We start from the raw sequence: 6000 nt of genomic DNA, 5'->3' as shown, positions 1-6000 counted from the left end.
TTGGAGCAGTTCTTCTCATTACACCCTGTTTCCCAGTCAAAGTTAGCACTTTTTTCAGTGCCCTCAACTTTTAGAATTCCAATTTCAGAGGGTGTGAAGAAGTAGAGAATTTGCAAACGTACAATGTCCCACTAAATGAGGTACAATGGTCACCTTGTTCATTTCGGTTCCTCATGTGAGTGCTTACATGGGAAAAAAGTTAATAGATATTTTTGGGTTAGTTGGTCTTGTTTACATGAGGAACTAGAGTTGCTTCTACATAATAAAGATAAATGAGCTGGCTACTTCATTGAGATATCACTTGGAATTCTCATGCTTGATAACTGTTAATGAGCAACTATTAAATAAAAAAACCCACCACCCAAGGAGTGCAAGAAAACTAATGACTTAGATGCCGGGGGAAGCAGAGTCTGGGTCCTTTTCCCATATACTCCACTCTGGCCAGCTTAGTAAATGTCTATGAGTCATGGCCTATATTTGTTGGTAAAGGAAAATAAGGACATCAACTGTAGGCTTGGGACCAGCTGCGGTGGTAACTTCTCTGCATCCATCATCTTGCATGACTAAATATATCCCAGGAATTCACACGTGGCTGTAGCCTTAAGGGCCTCTCTGCAAAGGATTGGGCTTGTGCCCTGACTTCCTACTCTTTGGGAAGAGGTGTAAAGCTGCCTCTTTCTTATAACATACATGAACAAGCGCATGCGTGCACACCCACATACACACACACACACACAGACACACACACACACACACACACACACACCCTCTTTCAGGTTGCTCTAAAATGAAATTTAGGAAGTTTCATTGATTATTTTCTCCATCAAGGAGAGAAACAGAGTACCTAAGGTTGGGTAGATAGGAAGGTGGGAGGATATGAGAAAAGGTGAAAACATGATCAAAATGTATGAAAAAAACCCATTAAATTTAAAAAACTGTGAAAGATGCTAGGTTATCTCTGCCAATAAAATGAACCAATTCAAGCCTAATTAAAGTATAAAGGCAGGTTTATTGGGAACAGCTCTAGGACAGGTTCACTGTTCCCAAGGAACAAGGCCAGGGAAGTCTACAGGCCAAGAGAGATAGAGGGGAGGGGGGGAAAAAATGAAAGAAAGTGTGTGTACAGATAAAGAGACAGAGAAAGTTCTGTGTGGGAAAGAGAAAAAGAACCAAAATGTCTGAATTGTATAGTGAAGAGCCTTTGGGAGAGACGAAGCCCTGCCTCTCAGCTGGAAAGTTCAGCATAGCGGGTAGGGTATGCCAGCCATGGCCTGTAAAGGTCGGGACTGAGGGATTCTTGGGGAACATGAGAGCCCAGGTCGGCTTTGGCATGTTCAATATGTAGGTCACCTACTTGTTCCGCGTCTGAAACCCAACAGATACTATTTTGTTTGTAGCACTTATGATCAAAAATGATTTCCCGGTCCACTCTGACAAACTATGCTTATCCGATGTGTTGACTTGTATAAAAACAGGCCCTATAGGCTCAGATATTCGACTGCTTAGTCACCAAGGAGTGGCACTATTTGAAAGGATTAGAAAGATTAAGAGGTGTGGCCTTACTACCTAAAGACTATACATGGACTGACCCTGGACTCTGACCTCATAGGTAGCAATGAATATCCTAGTAAGAGCACCAGTGGAAGGGGAAGCCCTGGGTCCTGCTAAGACTGAACCCCCAGTGAACGTGATTGTTGGGGGGAGGGCGGCAATGGGGGGAGGATGGCGAGGGGAACACCCATAAAGAAAGGGAGGAGGAGGGATTAGGGGGATGTTTGCCAGGAAACTGGGAAAGGGAATAACATTCCAAATGTAAATAAGAAATACTCAAGTTAATAATAATAATAATAATAATAATAATAATAATAATAATAATAATAAAAAAGAGGTGTGGCCTTGGTGGAAGTGTGTCAGTGCAATTGTCCTTTGAGGTTGCAAATGCCCACACCAAGCCCAGAGTTCCTTCTCTCTGCCTGCACACTAGAGTGTAGCTCTTAGCTACTCCTGCAGCACCATGCACGCCACCATGCCTGTGCCAGGAAGAAAATGGACTAAGCCTGTGAAACTATAGCAAGCCCTTCAATTAAATGTTTTCCTTTGTAAGAGTTGTCTTGGTCATGGTGTCCCTTCAAAGCTATACAGCAGTGACTCAGACATCTAGTATGTATGCATAATCCTGTATAATAAGGGCTCTGAGCATCTTGACTGATATTTTATCTCTTAATTCTATTTTCCACAACTGAAGCTTAACTTCTTTCCAGCTTCTCTTACACCCAAATACACACCCACTTAGGACCCTTGCTCCTACGAACATGATTCTGAACAATTGTCCCTCAAAGGTTTTTCTTCCTTGTTCTGTTCCATTCCACTTCCACCCCCACCCCCATTCCTACATCTGAGGAGCTCAGCTCCGTTGTGTCCCTTCACAGCACCATCATTGACTGATGGGGCGCTTCAGATACTCACTTGAAAGCTTTCTGTGCCCCTCACTAAGTCCCTGCTGGCTGGAAGGGTGTTTTTGTTCACTGCTAAGTCACTGGAAACTTGAAAGGGTACCTGGATCACCATTAGCATTCGATCAGCATTTACTGAATGAATGGCTGACAAATGAAAGGACCTAATTCTTCTTTACCATCAGTGCTCACTTGCTTTCTTATTTATTTATTTATTTGTTTGTTTGTTTATTTATTTATTTATTTATTTATGCCACTTGCTCTTTTCTGTATGTTCTTAATTTCTCACCTTAGGACTTTTTGGCTTCTCTTTTACTTTAAGCATTACAATTCTGACTTTTCCTCTTCTCTTTTTAAGTTCTGAGATGAAGAACTTCTCTTTACAGCATACTCCTCCTGTAAATTGTTCTATATATTCCATAGACTGTAGAGACACCAATAAAAGTTACCTGTGCCAAATAGTTAGGGACTGTATATGTATTAAAATGGTTTTATTTAATACAAGAAAAAATTGAGTTTTATATAATACCAGGACTTGTTTCTGAATTTTTCTTTCTCATGTGATCAAGGAGTTACCATTTCCTCACCCTTCTCTGGCCAGAAAATAAATGATGCTTTTCTAGGTGATCAAATTGCATAGGCATCTCAGTTCATATAGGGAGTAGATTCAAAGCAACCTCCACCCAGGATAGTGGTTGATCTGCATCCTACTAAGGCAGGAAGATACATATGAAGCACTCTTTATCCAGCCCTTTATATCATCATCCATTCTGTGATTTTTTTTTTAAATTTTAGGACTGTATGTTGTAGGTGTTTTCCACTGGGTGTGCATGCATGTATATGTGCATCAATGTGGAGACCTGAGATGACATTGAGAATCATCCTCACTTTCAGCCTCTTCCCTACATTATTCACTGAGGCAGGCTGTATCAATCAAACCCAGAGGTCACAGATAGAGCTACTCTCACTAACCAGGTTTCTCTGGAATCTTCTGTCTCTGCCTTCTGAGTCTGGACTGTTACACCCACCTGACATTTCATGTGGGTTTGCAAGATCGAACTCTATTCCTCACATTGTGAGGCAAAAGCTCTCATCACTGAGCCATCTCTCCAGCCCCAACATCTTCATGATTCTCCGGGTCACATAATTGTCTCTGGAAAGTTGAGTTAGTCACTTCTGAATCGTCAGGTTCATCTATATATTTTGTTTGGTTTCTTCCCCAGAAATGTTTTATTCAACCTTTAAGGTGTTTGACACAGATGGTGGCATTCACTCTCCTCTGTTAGTTCAGGAGAGTCCTGACTAGAAATATTCAAGTTCATTTAAAAACGTCTCCGATGCCATTATGGACCATTTCATGATATATGTTTTCATCATGATGGTTGGGAGTGTGGTTTATTTTGAGAGATGGTGGTAAGAGTCTAAAAAGGCAATTAGTGTTGGATAAAATGTCCAGCCATCAAAAGATTTAATGGATGATGTATTAGTTATTTCTAGCTGTTGAACAAATCACCACAATGGCTGTGGTCATTTAAAGGAGCACACATTTACTCTGTTACAATTCTGAAGGCAAGAGGTCAGCATCAGACATCACTGGCCTGAAGTCAGGACATCCTCTAGGTCCTATGTCCTTGGAGAATATAGAGGACTACCAGACCCATGCTTCTTCCAGGATACCTAGAATGACTTGTGGCTAGCCCACTTCTGTCTTCTAGCCAGAATCTCATATTCTCTCTGTGTGTCATTCTTTTTGGCTCCCTCTCAAAAAGTATCATGGGCTAAAAGTCTCCACCAAAATTAATGTGGAAATTTCACTTTCTGTTTGAGTCTTGAAAGGCAAGATCAGGAAGGACTTCTGTGAGGTGATTAGTAAAGAGGACCTAGCTCTCAGTAATTTTTTTTTCTGCTTAAAAGTGGATCTCCTATAAAAGTCAAGTTTGATGTTGCTGTCATTCTTGGTTGTGGCTCTCTTTTCATGTGACACATATTTCCTCCAGTGCCTTGGAGATTCCTCAATAACAAAAATGGTCTCATCAGATACGGTACCTTGATCTTGAATCTCTAAGACCCCAGAGCAAAATTGCAAATCCATGACTTCATTTGGAACTTCTATTTTCTTTTCTTTCCATTTTATTTATTTATTTATTTATTTATTGCTTTATTCCTTTATTCGTTTGTTTTATTTATTTATTTTCTATATAAGGGTCACCAATTGAAATTATTAGGGTATGGAGGTTTTTTGTTTTTTTTTTAAGGAAATCTTTTAGTTAGCTTACCACAAAAGTTGATGATGATTTTTAAACAAAAACAGTGCCCCCAAAAATAGAGAATGCACAAATGAAGAGTGTCATATAAGCCAAGACGAGTAGGAAAAATTTACATAGAAGAGAAGAACATGAATCTAGTCACAAGTGAGATTCATAGCTCTCAGCTGACTTTGTCCTAGCAGAATTCTGGAAGGAAGGCTCAGTATAGGGAAGGTGATGGAGGCTCAGTATCTCTCTGTGTAGCTTAATCAACTTTACAGAACACGATTTACTGGTGGGATTACAACAGCCAATTTGTGCAGGACTTATGTCATGCTCTCCCCCTTCAGTCATCCCATGAGCGCAACAACCCACAGATCCTGAGAAACAACCGGGTCATACAAAGATCAATTCTTTCATTTCAAGTTCACCAGGGTCATGCTGAGGTCAATGGAGGCTCCTCAAAATCAGAGGAGGCATTTTCTTTTGGGGAGACTGTATTTCCTTAAACTGGAGAGGAGGGTGAGGAAGACTCTGGAGGGTCACATAAACAGGGGCAAGGTCATGCAAAGTTCAAGAAACAAAACAGCTTTCCGGGTCAAGAAAAACTTGTCAGAGTTCATGTACACCAAGCCAGTGTTCTAAGCTTAGGCTGGTTTTTCCCTCCAAATTAAGCAGACTAGGAAATATTCCTTGAAGACTTTTCAACAAAAAAGATAAAAATTACTTAATTTGTAACTTTAAAAAAATGGTAATCATTATTTAAAGTCTTAGAAGTTGTTATTATTGTATGCTGTGTGCAGGGGGGAGGAAGTGGCATATGCCATGCACACATGTGGAGGTGAGAGGACAATTTTGTGGAGTTGGTTGTTGCCTTAATGTGGTTTGGGGGGAATCAAGTTTAAATCACTAAGCTTGCATGGCAGATGCCTTTTCCAGCTGAGATATCCTGGGAGCCCTTGGCAATCTACATTTTAGAAGTAAGGTTTCAAATAACTCAACTTCTTTCTTCTCTGTGCATGGAAAAGCTAGTAAAGAGTCTGTGGTCTGTGAGGTGAAGGATTCGGGAATCCTAACTTTTACTCTCTGTTAATGTATCCCATCCCATGGGCTAAGAGTCCAAAGCAATTGTAAATCAACCTTGGAACAGCAAACCCATTGGTTACTTTTCATATCTAAAGGTATCTCCAATCCTCCAGTCCAGTAGCCTTATCTTCATTCAAATAATTTAGATCAAAGGGAAAACATTTCCTTTTCCTCCTTCCCTCTCTTCCTTCTCCCGTCTTTCTCCTCCTTCCTTC

The sequence above is a fragment of the Rattus rattus genome, chromosome 8, assembly GCF_011064425.1.
Source record: "Rattus rattus isolate New Zealand chromosome 8, Rrattus_CSIRO_v1, whole genome shotgun sequence".
NCBI lineage: Eukaryota > Metazoa > Chordata > Mammalia > Rodentia > Muridae > Rattus > Rattus rattus.
The sequence above is the reverse complement of the archived record's forward strand: the minus strand, read 5'-3'. Positions refer to the sequence as shown.